Genomic DNA, 17,555 nt, shown 5'->3' on the forward strand with positions numbered 1-17,555 from the left:
AAACATTGTTCTGTACTTTATTTTAATTAAAGTTTCAATACCCTTACCAGCCGTCTTGAGAATACATGTCAAGTAATCCTTGTAAAAAGCCCCTATAAAACATATAATAAAGACAGAGAAAAGTGTTAATATCAAGGTCTAATTGAAATGCCAGGGTGACAAAATTATAAGTAGTGTGACAGTGACTCAGATTTTTAATGGCAATCACCACAAAAGAACCATAGAGGCTCATAAAATCAGTGTTCAAGTACTGTTTTAACTCTACTTCAAAGTGTTTTTGATGACTGACAAGCTCTTAAACAGTCACGAGACCAGTGTAGAACAGCTGAAAATTGCATGTAATAATAATAAAGACATGGGAAAAGAACAGGCATTCATGACTGAGCTGGAATCCTTGAATATAGAAGCCCAATTTAAAGAACTCAATTAGCCTGCATTTGTCAACACAGATGACTGACAAAAGTTGAGTGAAAAAGGACTTGATGACTGCTACAACAAGAATATCTTAGTGAACAATGAATAATTTCACATGCATAAAAAACACTGTACTATAATAAACACAAGTTATTAAAATAAATGTATAATGGTAAACCTGTTACACCATCTAGGTTACTTGTGTTTAAATTTACATTTAAAGATCAATTATTATTTTTTACTACTAGTCACATCTAATTTGGGAATAGATTTAAGTGAAAACTGTTATTATTAACTGGGTGCCTTTTTCTCCCATGGTTTTGAAATTGATTTGATTTTATGTCCTTTGAGTTATAGGTTATTTGGATGGACTTCTATATTTCATACTGAAGGGTCTTTTATCTCCGGCTTTCCTTTATTGATTTTGCACCTTATTTTTTGTTTTATATTTTACATTAAAATTTCGTATATTTCCAGATTTATTACTTTTATTTACTTTGTAAATACTAAAAGTTCCTATGTTAGGTTCACTCGTTAGTATTGAATACTTTCTCTTAGTATGTTTACTTATGTGTCTTTTTGGCTACCCTTCATGACTTCCCAAATCTCTTTCCTTCCTCCTCAGGATTGTATCTCATCCATTTGTTTTGTTGAGTTTGTTCAAGATCCTCTATGCCAACTCAACTGGGATTTTACTCTCATTTATTTGTTTTATCCAAAAATATGGAATATTGGAAACTCATCAAAGATGTGTTTTGACTATATACCTATCTGGAGAAACCTCACTTCACCATGGAATTCTACCTTTCATTTTAGTAAGTTTTTTCCTCAGAACTTTGAATGACCAAGTTCAGTTTGTTGGCCACCTATCTTCACATCTCAGTTGCCTCATTGTGACATCCTTTTCTTTGGTTCATCCACAATAGTACTGTCTTACAGTTCTGGGCACTGCCATTTGGTCTTTCTTCAGCTCAGTTCATATTTTGCCAAGAAGTATGATCTTTTGCATGCCATTTTCACTAACTTAGCCTTCAGACTCACAATTACATGGTCAACTGGCTGCTACAACTAACTTTTTCGGCCAAGTCAGCAACCCACATTTCTTCAAGAGTCCCCCAGTACCACAGCTGTATGTCTGCAGACTTATAACACTAGAAACTGGGTTTTAATAACTGGTGGGCAAAGTACAGGTAGACAACTGTGTAGCTTTTTGCTTAACTTCAAGGCAAACAAACAAACTCCTTCAAGAAGCTGCTTGAGTTGGGTTTCTCATAAAGTTGGAGAAGTTCTTTACTACCCCCAGTAGAATGGGAGGTCAGGAAGGCTTTACCTTCTTCTCTCTCTGTGTGAGAGGTTTTATCTCTTTCAGGAATCCTATTGGTCAAATGCACATGATTTTCCTTTACTGGATGCTTCTTGACCAGTAGGACTTCTCCCATAGTCTCATGGGTTTTATACACTTACCCTCTGACCAGATTCCTCTACACAGTAACTTCGTATATTTCAATTTATAAAATATACAATTTTCTATATATCAATGTATAGAACAGTAATATAAATGCTTAAAGCTATATAAAGTGACAAAAACCCTATAACCTGAGCACTTTCAAAAGGTCACCCTTCAAATGTATTTTGGAAAATTATACATATTTTTTAAACTGTCAGTAGCAGTGCTGTTCTTGAAATAAATGTAAAACTATAAATGTGTTAACAGGGTAAGTCAGATTACCTAATGTAAACAGGTTCATAATAACTTCTAGTTTCAGATTGAACAGAAATACAAACTTTTAGTTCATTAAGACCTACTGTTTTAAAGTTTATCATTTTACTTTTGTTTTAATGTTTAGTCATGGATTACATATATATACAGAGACACATTCTTGCATGGAGGAAATGTTATCAAACTGAATTAAAAGTTTTACTGAATAAAATAACTACCCTCAGAATTAGTTTTTAATTTTCTTTTGTCACCAGTTTTTGTGTGTCTCTTAAACATTATATGTACACAACATTTTTTTCCAAATTTAACTTAAAAAGAAGCTCACTAAGTATTTGACATAATTTTTTTCAAATTACCTGGAACAAGACAGCTGCCACCTAGTGGACATTAATAAATACAATGGATTCTTATTGGGTCTCTTCCTTTAATTGTGAAATAAATTTATTTTAAATATTCACAAAGGTATGGTAATTCTGATGATAGCTGTATATGAATAAAAAAAATTCTGTGAAAAATTAGAAAGCTCAATTGAAATTCATCAGAAATAAATAAAACAGCTAAAACTACAAAGGTAGATACACCTTAAGCCATGACACAACAACAGAAATTTTAAATGTATTGTTTCTGCTTAATAAGAAGTAGAAATACCAAAATAAAATCTCTTATAATCAAAGTTTGTTGCCATATTTTAGAGGCTTACAGAAGAATAATGATACAAAAGTTATAAAGCAGACACTGAAATTAACACTTCCATAACTGGTTTTGTGTATTTACCATAAGCTTGTAACCACCATGTAACTATGAATGTATATGCACCATAACAATGATAGTACCTAATGCAATTTCAAAAAACTTGGTATACAGTAAGCAAGTATTTTGCAAACAAACACAATTAAAATTTTCAGTTGAGAAATTTCATTAAAACTTTGTCCATAAATATAAGGAGTAAGATGGTGGGTGAATGGTGCAAATGTAAAGTGATTTTCATGTCAAAATAAAAATAATTTTCTTTACCTAAAACTTTTAAAACTTTATTTGCATAATCACTAAATTTTTCTAAATATATGTAACTTTTTTTTTTCAGAAAAACTTTGCAATGTTTTTCTTGTTTTATCTACCATAACATATACTGGGTTGGTGAACTTAAACTTACCTTGTTACCACCATATAAAATTATGAAATAAATATAAATTACCCTTTTTCATTCTAGAATGATATAAAGTTATAACAAAATACTAGAACTGTTTATTTTAAATACCTTATAGCTTGTAACAGTACAGAGATGCTTATATTTTATTGTTTATTGTACCTTGAATGTTGTGTAACTAATAATTATACCACACAAGTTGTAAATCCCTGAACAGATATGCAATGAACATTAACATATCAAATTATATAAATATATGTTATATATACATGAGCTGCTCACAAACATACTCTGTTAAGAAGAATTTCTTTTATTCTTTACTTTATCTTACAAGTTTCTATTTTTACATTTTACTTACTGTTATAATAATAAAGAAAAAACATTAAAAACATGAAATAAAGTACATGTCTTGGTCTTTTCTTCATTTTTTATTTTATTTGTCATAAAACGTTATATTTTTTACATATTAATGGCATTGATACAACAATTAATGCAAATAAGAACACAGAATAATAACACACAGAAAACACTGTCCTATAATTATCATAATTTTCTGGCTTTCTAACTGTATAATAATATCCTTAAAGAAATTCAGCTCAGCTCTACAATTTCAAACGACAAAATAGATAGTGCTGTGTAAAGAAAACAACAAACTTCATCATTAGATAGATTAAAACTTTATCTTTCTATTGGGTATCAATAATATTGTATAAAACATTAAAGAGAACTATTGGTATTTGTGAAAGATGGAATGCGATAGGTGGGTCTGATTATCCAGTTTGTGGTTTGTAGGAAAATAACAATGGGAGATATAAAAAGTATACTTTGTCTATATTATAATTAGAAGTCTATGTGGCATTTCCTATTTCTTAGAGGGGTGTTCAATAAATTAGAGAAGAGGAAGAACTTAGAGATCAAATGTAACATTTCTAATACCAGGAAAAATTTAGGATTTTATAATTATTTATTTTTAACAATAAGAACTTTAAACAAATATTAAAATTGTGTTCACAAACTATGTTTTTATACCAAATTTATCTGTGTATATTGACAATAAAGTCTTTGATTTAAACTTTAAATGTAACTCTGTAAAACATTGTGACATGCACACCTTAAGCAACAGGATGTCAAAGGGCTAACAAAGTAGATATCTTTATACACAATCACCACAAAAGTATTACATGTAAACAAGTTCTCCATGAGCATTCAATAATAATATTAGAAGGTAGACAACTTCCTTTAATTATCACAATTTTTCTTGTTTTCTAATTTTTGGTGGTCAGGAGGTAGGTCAAATTGACCAACATTGTATAAAGAAAATAACATAAAATATAAAGTTTTACTAAAAACAAACAATTGTATATAAGACAGAGCAAATAAAATTTGACATTTTTAGATGAGGGTTATTTTTAGTCTTAAGATGTAAATTACTTTCCACAGAAATTAGTGACAAAAGTACTCAATATATTCACAGAAAAATTGTTTTTTACTTTACTAAAAACACTTCACTAAAATAATTTTTTTAATGTGAAACACTTATAACATTCACTGAAAGTCTGTCATTTGTTTTAAAGATATGTATACTACATTAAAAGTCATTAGTATCAAAAGTGTAAGTGAGTAAAGACAAAGATGTCATGTGAGCATTCAAACAGACCCATGCTGAAACAGGTAAATCTATACAAGTTCTCCATTTACAATATCCAAGGGAAAGCAACATTTTGTGTGTTAACCACTGACATGAAACTGGTTAAATGTCTGAACTATCAATTAGTGCACCATGACTCATGTATAATGAAAACCACAATCTAACAAAGCCATTTACCAAAAGATTTTGCATGCAGTGTTCATGCATACAAAAATAATTAGGCTAAGGACCATATGGTAGGTTAAAAGAAACAGTTCCAATTAAAACATTACATAAGGTATCAAATATAATACAAATAGATAGTATTTGTCTCACTCTACAGGGTGGCCTGTAAGTCCCTACCCATGCATACATCTTATGTATCCAGTATATCTCTGTGCTGTCACTCATTCTCGCTGCATAATATTATGTGAAACCATGTTCTGTGACACATTTTCAAGTGTAAATGAGCTTACATCAGCCATATTTCTCTAAAAAAAAAAAAAAATTTATAATACATGCATAATTGAATATAACATAATAACATATGGATGGGTAGGGACTTACGGGCCACCCTGTATATAGAAAATGTATTCATGAGGTATACATAGTACTTCATGTAACAGCTATTTAAAACATTCTACAAAGGCATCAAAGTCATGCTCATGTAATTGAACATGTGTCCACTCATCCTATTGTCTATATAATAATAATCACAAAGAAATTAGAAGCTTTTATCCTATCAATTCTCCCAGATAATCTTATAAGCTTTCATAAGATCACTTCTTACTCTTCTTTACTCAGCATTTCCCTGCATGCAACCTAAAATCTTGTTTTCCTTATGATTAACTAACATATATTGTCTAGAAGACCTTAGGAACACTAACAATTATGCCTCAATCTTACTTACTTGATTTTTACAATGTCTTAAATGCAATATGAGGTCCAGAAATTTATTAACTTCACCTTATTTTAGTTCTTTTATCCTCTGTTCTCTTACACTCCTAGGTATGTTTTAGTATTGTATATAGAATCCAGGTTAACTGGGTTACAACTAAAATATTCCTGGTTGACCAAGTATGATAATGACTGAAAATGTCTGATGACCATTGCTGTCAGTGAACAAAGGTAATGAGGTGACCTTATTCACTGGACAAAGAATGTAAGTTGAAATTCTTGATATGAGCCTACTTTCTTTGTTCACACTTTTACTAAATGATCAAAAGAAAGATGCACTACTTTGAAGAGCTAAATATTTAGCATTACAGATATCAATCTTGAAGTAAAGAGGACTGGAAGGTTAAACACCAACCATCTTGTAGAAGAGGAACATTGTATTGTTTGAAATGGTAAGTGAGCTGCATCAGCTATTCCAATTTATCAGTAAAATAATGAATTTTAGTAGTCTGTTCTCTTTATTATACTTTTAAAATTAAACAATAAGTTATCCTGTTGTAAACACTCTCAAACTCCTATATTTTGTTTGTTTTAATTGATTTTTTTACCTAGTGTTTTCCTTACATCATTACAATATGTACCTGATTTGCATGTTTGTTTGTTTTTTTCTCTTAATCATTTAGTACTGAAACTTATGTTAGTGAACTTTCTATTTGTCTTTCCTACAAGAAAACATCTCTTAAATAGCAATTTCTATAACTTTTAAGAAATAAAAATTCATCCAATGTTTTAGGTAAAATAAAATATCTTCTATTTCTAAACTATTTGGTTCAGAGACATCTCAAGAAATATTTCTAAAAACAGAGGGTTAAAGTCAGAAGCAATGAATTTGCCATTACAGGCAAGTGCTTACAATCAGACTCGATCATTTATAATATGTAAGACTCATTTAAAGTCATACTGTAGATTTGCAGCTATATATACTACATAATAGTAAATGTTGGTCTGTTCTTTTACATTCTTAACCCAGCATTAGAATTTCACCCTGTATAAAACAGCTGCTCAAATAGGTACAGTAATCTGAAATTACACAAAGTCCATTATTTCAATGGCATTTACTGTATATGTATACTAAGAACAATACATCTCTTTGGTAACCTGCTGCTGATATTACCAGCAAGTGGCAACAAGTTAATCCCAATCACATTATGTCAGGGTTTACAGAATGTCATCAAGACTGCATAGATTTCTTTGAAGACCTGACTGACAATTGCCATATTTTATATCCAAGAAGCTGCTGTGGTAGTGACATTTTCCATTATTAAGCTACAAGGTAGGTATCTGGAGGTTTTAAATAAAGCTGCTGATAAACCTAGCAATTTTTTATTAGAACTCATAATCAAGTGTTCTTCATAAACACAATATAGGAGAACTAAAATTAATTTAGTACATCACTTCTTAGCTTGCAGCCTGAGCAAATATAATTATTGTCAGAAAACAACAAAATTATAAACCCTGTCATTTTGAAAATCCTTCAAAGGTAATGAGCACAATATGTTTTTGTAACTTACAAGAGGGTAAACATTGTAGATAATGGAAAAGTAATTAAAAGTTTTAATGACATTATAAAATCTAAAAAATTATCAAATGTTTATACCCTAGTATTTTAGTAGTATTAAAAAGAATACACAAATTCTTGCTTTTATGACCTTGATGTTATGCACATAAAACACTTTTACAGGGGCATAAAAACTGGCAGTGTTGAGTTCCTTTAGATTTTTTTTATGAGTAAAATTTTCTGAAGACAGTGATTGCATAGACTTATGAAAAGTTAACAAATGTTTGAAAACGTCTTGATATTACTATTTTTGACTACAATTTTCATGATAACAAAACACTGCATTTACATCTCAAAAGGTCCAAAATCAAATTCTATGACTACATGATGCACTAAACTCATACCTCACTGAATAACAAAATATACAACATGATTACTCCAGTTATGTTTTACCAGATAAGGAAGATCATCAACACCTAAAGGCTATAATTACCTTTCTTCAGGAAATGAAATTCACAACATAATCACCAAAGCAATGTAGTTAAACCCCACTATGTAATAAAGCATGTATCACAACTACTCAAAAAACGTAGCTGATTATAACCAGAAAAAAAAATACATACCAGCACTGTTTGTACACTAAGTCCTGTCTAATCAGATAAAACATTGTACAGTGGCCAGCTGTGGTTTTGTGCAGAGAAAACCCATACAATGGCTCTCTGTGGAGAGCATATGTCAGCTTCCACTTGATAAATCCACTACTGCTGCTACATAGCACATGAACACATTAGCAAATTTTTTATATGTATGGAATTTTTCCATTGTCTTGTGACTCCTAAAAATAACCCTCAGGGCTGACAATGAAAACATAAGGATATGAGCTACCTCAGATATAATTTTTTTCACCTTTAAGAGATTGTAGATTGACCAAATGTTATTATTTTACCTGAATAATAAATATAAAAGGTTCAGTCATAAAAGTGACATATTCTGATAAAATATAATAACTTTTAAATAGTTGTGTGAAACAAAATGAAGAAAAATTGCAAATATACTTTGAGAATGTAATGTAACAAGCTAGAAACATAAAATCCCTCTGAATGCATTAATTAATATAAAAACTACATGTACTTTGGACTTCAAAGGTTTATTATATGCATTAATGATCTAATGATTTCATTCATAAATAATTTCAACCAGACAATATGGTGAATGGATGGTGGATAATATTCTGTATACATAAGACGGAATGTGTTTGTTCTGTAAAAGCAAAGCAGCATCAGGCCATCTACTGTGTCCACCAAGGGGAATCAAAGCCCTGATTTTAGCAATGTAAATTCAAACACTAACCTCTTTCCTACTAGGGAACAGACAATGAACACTTGTATAACAGTTGTTATGGAGTGAATACCTTTTCTAAGTTAGCATTCACAAACTTCATATTATAAAAACTGTTGTTATAACAAACTACTTACATCAATAGTATTCCAACCACTACTGTAGTTGTTGTATGCCAGTGAGCCTTATAAGCTATTAAATGCAATGGTAGCCCACATCAAGATCTTATATCAAGGTTAAAATAGCCTTCTTATTTACAAATTTTAAACTTCTCTAAAAAAAAAGATTCCTACTTCTTTTAGCTTGTTTCACCACAGTCAAATACATTAGACTACTGAAGGTTTTTCAATGTGTGTAAATATTCATACTTAAATAATTTTAAACCTTTACACCACCATTATTTTCCAATGGGATTCCAAACATATTTTTACATGGTGTCTTTGTTGTTAAAATTTGCAATAATTTTATCAAGATACAAATAATAGTTGATACTATGGAATAAGAACCAGAATCTCATTTGATTAAGTAAGTGGTTCAAAAGTTGTATGAAGTTCAAAGTTAAAAAATTGAAAACAGATATTTAATTTCAAAGAGAATGGCTGATATTTACCTGTAAGTATTTTGCAGTAAAAAACAATATTTCATGGTTAAGAAGGCTCCAATACATACAAAGATACATTAACAAATCCACCATCATATCATATTATTTACAGTTGGCGGCCCGGGATGGACAGGTGGGTTAAGGCATGCGACTCGTTATCTGAGGGTCTCGGAAGAGCAACGACTTAACACTACCTATTGCCAACCCTAGGTTATTCTTTTACCAAACATGCTTGACCTTTCAGCCGTGGAGACGTTATAATGGTTCAGTCTATCCAACTGTACGTTGGTAAAAGAGTAGTTCAAGAGTTGGCATTGGATGGTGATGACTAGCAACCTTCCCTCTAGTCTTAAATTAGGGACAACTAGCGCAGGTAGCCCTCGAGTAGCTTTGCGCGAAATTCAAAAACAAAACAACAATTTACAGTAGGAAAATAATTAAATGTATAAAAACAATTACCTTTTAAAATTATGCAAGAGTGTACACGTTATCTTATATACTTATAGATAACTCAAATTGTAAAAATATTATGCTAAAAATATTTTTAAAATTGTTTTACAAACTGCGAAAGTTTATAAGTGTATATATACATATATGGCCCGACATGGCCAAGCGTGTTAAGGTGTTCGACTCGGAATCCGATGGTCGCGGGTTCGAATCCCGGTCACACCAAACACGCTCGCCCACCCAGCCATGGGGGCTTTATAATGTTACAGTCAATCACACTATTCGTTGGTAAAGGAGTAGCAGTCTCCATATAAGGCAAACACCGAGGTGGATATTCAGGTCTCAGAGGAAATCATATAAATGTAGAACCTTCCAGGAGTACAAGAGAAGCAAAATAACAAAATAATGTACTTTTAAGTCTATCCACCTAACAAAACATATTTTGTTGTGTTACTTTTCGCGTAATGTTTTTGATACAAAGAAACGAAGACAACATGTAGTATTCAGTATTCATTTTCCTTTATTGAGTCATTTGTACTTCGTGGATTATTTCTGAATTCGAAGTTTCTCACTCCACCTTATCACCAGACAAAAGAAATATTTTCTAATACCTGTAATTACTTTGAGAGTCCCCGTCACATTAAACATGCTCGCCCTTTTAACCGTGGGAAGGTTATAATGTGACGGTCAATCCCATTATTCGTTGGTAAAATATTAGCCCAAAAGTTGGCGCTGGGTGGTGATGACTAGCTGCCTTCCCTCTAGTCTTAAACTGCTAAATTAGGAATGTCTAGCGCAGATAGCCCTCGAGCAGTTTTGCACGAAATTCAAAACAAACAAACAAATATATACATATATAAAGTATAATCAGTACATGTGTATTTTTATCAAATCAACACTGAAATGGTGAAAATGTTTTTATAATAAATTTGTATAAAATACGCAAATATTTGAGATTTAAGTAATAATCTTTTATTGTGAAAATTATATGTATTTTATCCAAAAACGTCACAAGCATAAGCAAAATAAGTAACTGAACAGTTTAAGAACTTTTTCATCTTCATTAATATCAGACCCTTTGGCTTCCTATTAATGGCCAGTGATCCCAAAAGAATGTATATATATGTGTGTGTGTGTGTGTGTGTGAAATTGAATGCTTCGAATGAACATCCTTAATGAGTTGTGTTATATGCCACAACAGCAGTTTCTTTGGTACTACATTGTCAATCAAAGACTATAGCTTTAAGAACTAATATTTTATTCTTAATCTGCTAAATGTATTATTTCTATTGCTAATATTCTTAAGGTTACGTTTTAGGACTTAATTGACACCTAATGAAATACAATTTAGATTTTAGAAAGGTGCTCATACTGATGTCCAAGCCTCAAATGGTACAGCGGTTTGTTTGCAGGCTCACACCACTAAAACCAGGGTTTCGAAGCCCATGGTAGGCAGAGCACAGATAGCCCATTGTGCAGCTTTGTGCTTAATTCTGAACGAACAAACAAACAAACTGATATCCAACGAATTTTCACTCGGAATTTGAAAAGTTTATTACAAAACTATACTGCTTTGAAAATGTAAGTCTTTCTATTCGAAATTTTGAGTAACTTACAAGTTATTGTATCACAAAACATTATGAACTCAAATAATAAATGAGCCATTTATCCCAATCTCATATACACTTTGAAGTACTTTAATTTATAGTTTGTAATTGCAATAATAAACTCACAACTACCGCTACTACCAGCTTTGATCAACATCCGACGTAGAATTTTAGCTTTACACATTTCTTGGGCATGAGCGCCAGTTTTAGTACTAATGCAATATTAAACATTACAGATTAAAATCACATTAATTACTCACCTTAGGATCTGGAGACAACTATTGTGATATCATACAAGTCCTATTTGTCACCTTTTAACCTCATAATACTGCTAGAATTACAAAATATTCCATTCTACTAACAATGACAAGAATATAAGCATACGTACGCTTTTTTAATATTTTTAATATGACGAGAATTTTCTTGCAGATTCGCTTGGCACTTTTTTGGAATTGTAGAGGTCGCTCGATAACACATGTAGCTTACTTCGCAGGTCACTGACAATTTGCAAGCAAAATATTGCATTCAATACGTTGGGGTTAAAAGATATGATGCAGTAAAATGTTTATATATTTATTTATGTGAAGTGATGCCCCCAAGGAAAAACCAAACGAATCAGGAAAGAAAATTTACAAGAAGAAAAAAAGTGAAACATATTTAAATTTTATTATCGTGTACAAGGACATTGTAAATATTAACCAGTGCAATATTTGTACTTGTAAAAATGTACTGTAACTTGAATTTATCGTAGCTGCTAAGCCTAATGCTGGTCTGTGAGGGTTAATACGAAAACGAGTTAGTTAACCACATAATTAATAATTGTTCATTCTCATTACAAGTAGTGTCTGCCGAATTATGCAAGTAGATTTGGACAACATTTTAAAATGAAATTATTGGTATATAACTTATAAGTAGGGACTACATAAATTGTAAATTTACAATTTTTAGACTTTAAAGGCAATGGTGAAAAACGTGCTTTGAATTGTGGCTCTATTGTAATCAGAAAAAGGTATTTCTAGTGGTTGAGTGAGTCCTACAGGTTATTATGGTTTTATTCTTACTGTCACTTCTACACGTGAAGCAACTAGTAAAGCTTCAAGAGCACTTAACAGGGCAAGTACTTCTCTTTATAACTTAATTGTATTAATGACTCTTTAATTGTATTAATGACTCTTTATGTGCAAGTTTTAAACTATGAAAAACTAGTTTTTTATAATATTAAATAGTTTTTCATTAAAACAAATTCAGACACAAGACCAAAAACAGCATGGGTAGATAATTGCACTTTGCAGTCACTTCGGATCTTTAGTTAATTGGTTGATACCTTTACCAAAACCTGATTGGCCAAAATACAGATAACTGTTGCACACTTTGTGAAAATTCGATCTACAGCTGGCCACAAAACAGATGTCAACATGCTACAACATTCAGTGATTAAGTGTGCTGATCCTGTATTGATAAAGTAACATTGATACAGGAAAAGAAGAAAGTGACTTGTAAGTTCAAAGTGACAGTGTAGATGTAATGGTTCAGACTTAGAGGTCAAAATTGCATAAAAAACAGGTGTGAAAGAACTGCAAGGTAATTTAAAAGTATGAAGAAAGAGAAAATAAAGGACTGATTCATCTATTCCACTGGAGAGTGATGAAGAGGAAATGTCTAGCAGAACTTCTGAGGATCCCATGGAGTTTGTGACACTGAATGAATGATGCAGATAATCCAAGAATTGAAGTGTAAAAGCAAGACGTTGTGGTATTTCAACATGGCACAGGAGCAATGCCGATTCAATTTGGTATTGAATGCACAACAACATTAAACTTTCCAAATCAAGAAGCTCTATGAAAAGCATCAAGTTTCAGTGCTCTTGAAAAGAACAGTTGATTGCTTGCATTCTGTATGGCAGGATTAAGGATTCTTTGTACTATGTTACTTCCAGGAGATCCAGATGATCTTATGAACATGACTGGAAATACAATTAAATCTGATGATACAAAACTATTCTCATATGCCAATAATGTGCAACAAGTTTTGCCAGAAAAAGTTATACTTGCACTGATATTCTAGTCAATGATGTTTAAAGAAATGAAAGATAGATTGAAGAACAAACTTTTGAAATAGCTAGATGAGAATTGTCCCACTGATGTGAAGGTCATGGATTTTGTATCTACTCTGAAAACTAAAAGCAAGAATATTTTAATAACATAACATACACATCTTCCAAGTTTACTACTGTGTACTATGGGAGTCAAAAACTTGCAATAGCATTACTAAATCTGCATATTTTTTTCATAAAACTTTGTAGGAGATTTTTGTTCAACCTGAAAACTCTAAAAGTGAGTTTTAGCTCATTCTAGAATGATGTTATTTATTAAGGATAGCCATTCAGCACAATTCCTGGGTGTCTGGCCTGTGGAAGCAGTGTTAAAAATTTGCAAACAGTCTAAAAAAAAGTTGATTTATTTATATCAACCATTTGTAATTTTAATGTATTTGAACAGAAACTAAAATAAATGGTTATCTGTGTTGATGGTGGCACTATTTTTCTCTCACTTTGACTATTTGAATTAGATTTACATTGCTTAGCTTTAGGCCAGACCATAAAATAACTTGTTGTTGCAAAATTCATGGTTAAATTTCAAAATTTCTTAATCAAAATGAGAATTGATACATCAGTTAGTTTCATGCAAAGTAATCAATTAATTTTATGAAAATAATCAACTTGTGTGTCCAATTATTACCATCTTCAATATTCAGTAATCAAAAATTAATCTTTTTAGAGGCAGTTCACGTCTTCCACAGAAAGCTGTCTTTTTATGTCTGCCTTAGAAATTTCCATGCTACTTGTGAATTTCTGCTGATTGTGTGAATGACTAATTTCCTCACACAGGTTGTGTAGTAATGATGGATTACAGTCATGTTGACTAATTGTTTTTCAAATTACATTGTGATGCTTCTTGTTTGGTGATATTGTTTTGTCTGGTGCACATGAGATGGTGTGTAAGGTAAAGGTGAGACTGTTTCTTGTTTCTGTTTTTTTATAGTATTATTTGGCTAGTGTATGAAATATGTTTTTGAAATAACCAAATACTTTGTTGAGGTCAGAAAATGACTGATTTGGGGTATATTCAGTGGTGATGCACACCAACACACACACACACATCCTAAATAGATCAGATGAATTTAAATTGGGTCTGATAAAGGCAAATTCTGGGTGTTATTTACCTCATTTTACTGCTTTAATATCGTGCTGAAAAGGTGTGGTCAGTTCTTATAAACTTATGAGAAGACAGTGCATTAGCATTCAAAATATTAGTCTACAAGGTATCCAAGGCTACCTTAACTTTTACCAGTGTTTGAAACTGCAGAATTTTCTGTTGACCTTTTAACATGTCTTTAACACTTTGTAATTTCATAATTATCATCAACATTGTCTGTAGAAAAGTATGAAGAAAAACAGTATGAAAGGCTGTGTAAAATAATACTTCCATATAGTTATCTTATAAGTACCACATTAATGTCAAATTCATAAAGTGTAATTTTCATCTTAACAGCTGTCACATTTTCTTTATTTTTAATGACCATTTATTACATAATATGTTTTGAATATTTTAAAACTCTAATTATCTTTGTAATGCATAATTTGTTTACTTAATCAGTGAAATAGTATGCCATGTTTATTAAAGTTATTGATACAAAGGTTCAAACAAATTGTTGGTAATATAAGAGTAATCACACTCTACTCACATTACCTTAGGTAGATCAACAAGTAGGAAGAAAAAGAAGGAAATTGAGGACCTGAACTTGATATTCAAATCTGTAATAACACAGAAAGATGAGAAAGGTAAAATACTACTCTTTATATTGTGAAATAGGTTTTTTCTGTCACCTTTCCTTGCTTGTGGAGAATGAAGTTAATGTTAGATAACACTGCACAACAAAGTTTTTGCTTCTTTAACACTGTTGGGTGTTCCTTATAGATTTTTGGCTGCTGATCATGAAAATCACATCCACATTTGCCCATTATGTACAGTTTCATTGAAATCTTCAGTTTTGCTACAATGTGAAAACAATATCAGGGCAACTGGAATTTGTCAATGCTTGCTGACTACTGTTGGACACTGCAACGTGATGCACAGGACATTAAATACAAACAAAAATCAGGAGCAAAACACTTTTAATTATTTTGAACTTAAGCATATTAGAAACATAAACGCAATTAAATAAGTTATTGCCAGTAAACAGTTAGCTGTCTATTTCTCAAAGTTTCTATTGATGAAGCAAAACCAAAACTATATTTGTGCATACCCACCAGATACCTGCCACAATCAGCAAAACCTTTTCAGGAAGCAAAAAATTTAAAAAAAATTGTTGTGCAGTATAATTTTTGTATGGAGTAGTGTAAAGGTTTATTATTTTATTTTTACCTAATACAAATGCTAGATTAGACAAGCTTTCCCATAAGTTATTTCTATGTAATTTGATAGAGAGTGTAAGCAAGAAATTCAGAAATTTGTATATTCCCATTGTTGTATGACTTTCAACATAACAAGTACGTGATATGTATGTCAGGACAAATGGTTATACCAAAATAAAACTGAAAACAATGTTTTGACCTTCTTAGGTCATCTTCAGATTAACAAAGAAGGGGATTGCAACAGTTGTTCTGAAATACATTTTTACTTCAAGTTGGTTTCTTGTCATCACGAAATACATGATATATTGTTAATCACTTAACCTCCCCCTACATGTTGATATGGCATGTTTTTGTAAACATATAAATACAAAAATTTTGATTTTTTTTTTTCCATTATTGCTTTTGCTTGTTTTGAAGTGGTGTAAAATGAGCATGAGAATATGTCAATGTGAGGTTTAATAGTACTAAAAAACATAGGATTTTATAGTTAACTGAAGACTTAAGAATTACTACATAAAATGTTATTAATACAGATTATCTTTGGATACATCAATGATCTGGCTGTCTAAGTTGGTCATAAAGGTTTTTTAAGATATTATTTCTTAGAAATAGCAAATAATATAAGTTGAATCTTTCAAACTGAGTTATTCAAGAAAAAGTTAAAATACTTTCCAGAATTACTGTGGTTTTTATACCTTATGTATTATATAGAAACTGAAATACATCATGATGTATTCTACCATATTAATATTGCTCTTGATATGTAGTCTTAAATGTGTTTAAAGATGGAACCTCTTTGCTTTCTACTTTTAGAGGTACATTTCCCTGACATAAGTGAGGATTTTTTTAGCATTAGTCATAAATAAATAATTTCTAAAGTGTGGAACATCAGGTTTACAAGTTCACCCATTTAAAGCTCTAAATATTTATTTTTCATTATTTTTTTAAGGTCTGGCACTAAAATTGTACCAATGTATAACTTGTAATTATAAATATTTATTCTTTATCAGTGAGAATTAAATATTTACTTTTGGAGTGGTTGGAAAGAAATACAGTTTTATTCCATATGAGTTCTGCAGTTATAACACTTTGCAGAGACATAAATCAGGTAGATAATTGTGACTAACCAACAATAATTGGCTTCATAACTACAATGACATTATTTACATAGCTAAAACTCATTCAAAACAAAAGGCATAAGCTATTATATTACTGTAACTTCATTGAATGTTATTTTTATACATTTTAAAAATGCATGTTGGTACATTTTATCTGTTTTTATAACTTTAAAAATTAAAACAACTTATGTAACAAGTGTGTGGTGCAAGTATTGTGTACATATTAACTGAAAGTATGAATTCTTATACTGTACATAGCTATCTTTAATATTAAATTAGTTTTCATAATTTTTGTGTGTTTTTCAATAGTTAGGTCACTGATACTCTTAGGGTGAATCAAAACAAGTGTTCAAAGTCTGCTTTATGTAAATCACACACAACAGCATTGAAGTGTTTTATCTTGTTACTCTCAACATGGCTACAGTTCAGTTACATTCATCTCTTGCAGAAAGGTGATATAACTATTTTAATTTCAGGAACTGATCCTAAATCTGTACTGTATGTTTTTTATAAGTAAGGACAGTGTAAGAAAGGTGACAAATGCAAGTTTTCCCACGATGATGTTGAAAATAAGAGTGAAAAGAAGAGTATTTATGTAGACTTGAGAGATGAAGGTAATGTAGTTTATTTTTTTATCTATGCATCTATTATCTGTTAAAAACATGAA

General features: G+C 31.0%; 1 protein-coding gene and 1 long non-coding RNA gene across 12 annotated transcripts in view; one reads left to right on the forward strand and one right to left on the reverse strand.

The window, feature by feature from the left end:
* The window catches only part of LOC143243024 (uncharacterized), an 89,125-nt gene extending 79,194 nt beyond the window's left edge, over positions 1-9,931 (reverse strand). The window contains exons 1-2 of the long non-coding RNA XR_013023751.1: positions 9,312-9,931; positions 7,987-8,130 (exon numbers count right to left, since the gene is read on the reverse strand). This is a non-coding gene — a long non-coding RNA (uncharacterized LOC143243024). The remainder of the gene's footprint in view (positions 1-7,986; positions 8,131-9,311) is intronic.
* Positions 9,932-11,832: 1,901 nt separating this feature from the next.
* Positions 11,833-17,555, forward strand: part of LOC143243018 (uncharacterized) — a 224,325-nt gene continuing 218,602 nt past the window's right edge. For 5 of the 11 annotated variants that reach the window (XR_013023719.1, XR_013023726.1, XR_013023720.1 and 2 more), the window contains exons 1-2: positions 11,833-12,473; positions 15,115-15,197. The gene's annotated coding sequence lies outside the window, so the exon portion shown is untranslated. Of the gene's footprint in view, positions 12,474-15,110; positions 15,198-17,364; positions 17,503-17,555 lie in introns of all 11 variants that reach the window. The other 6 variants (XR_013023722.1, XR_013023721.1, XR_013023723.1 and 3 more) reach the window with 3 other exon arrangements.

This window comes from Tachypleus tridentatus, unplaced genomic scaffold, assembly GCF_004210375.1.
Source record: "Tachypleus tridentatus isolate NWPU-2018 unplaced genomic scaffold, ASM421037v1 Hic_cluster_2, whole genome shotgun sequence".
NCBI classification, from domain to species: Eukaryota; Metazoa; Arthropoda; class Merostomata; order Xiphosura; family Limulidae; genus Tachypleus; species Tachypleus tridentatus.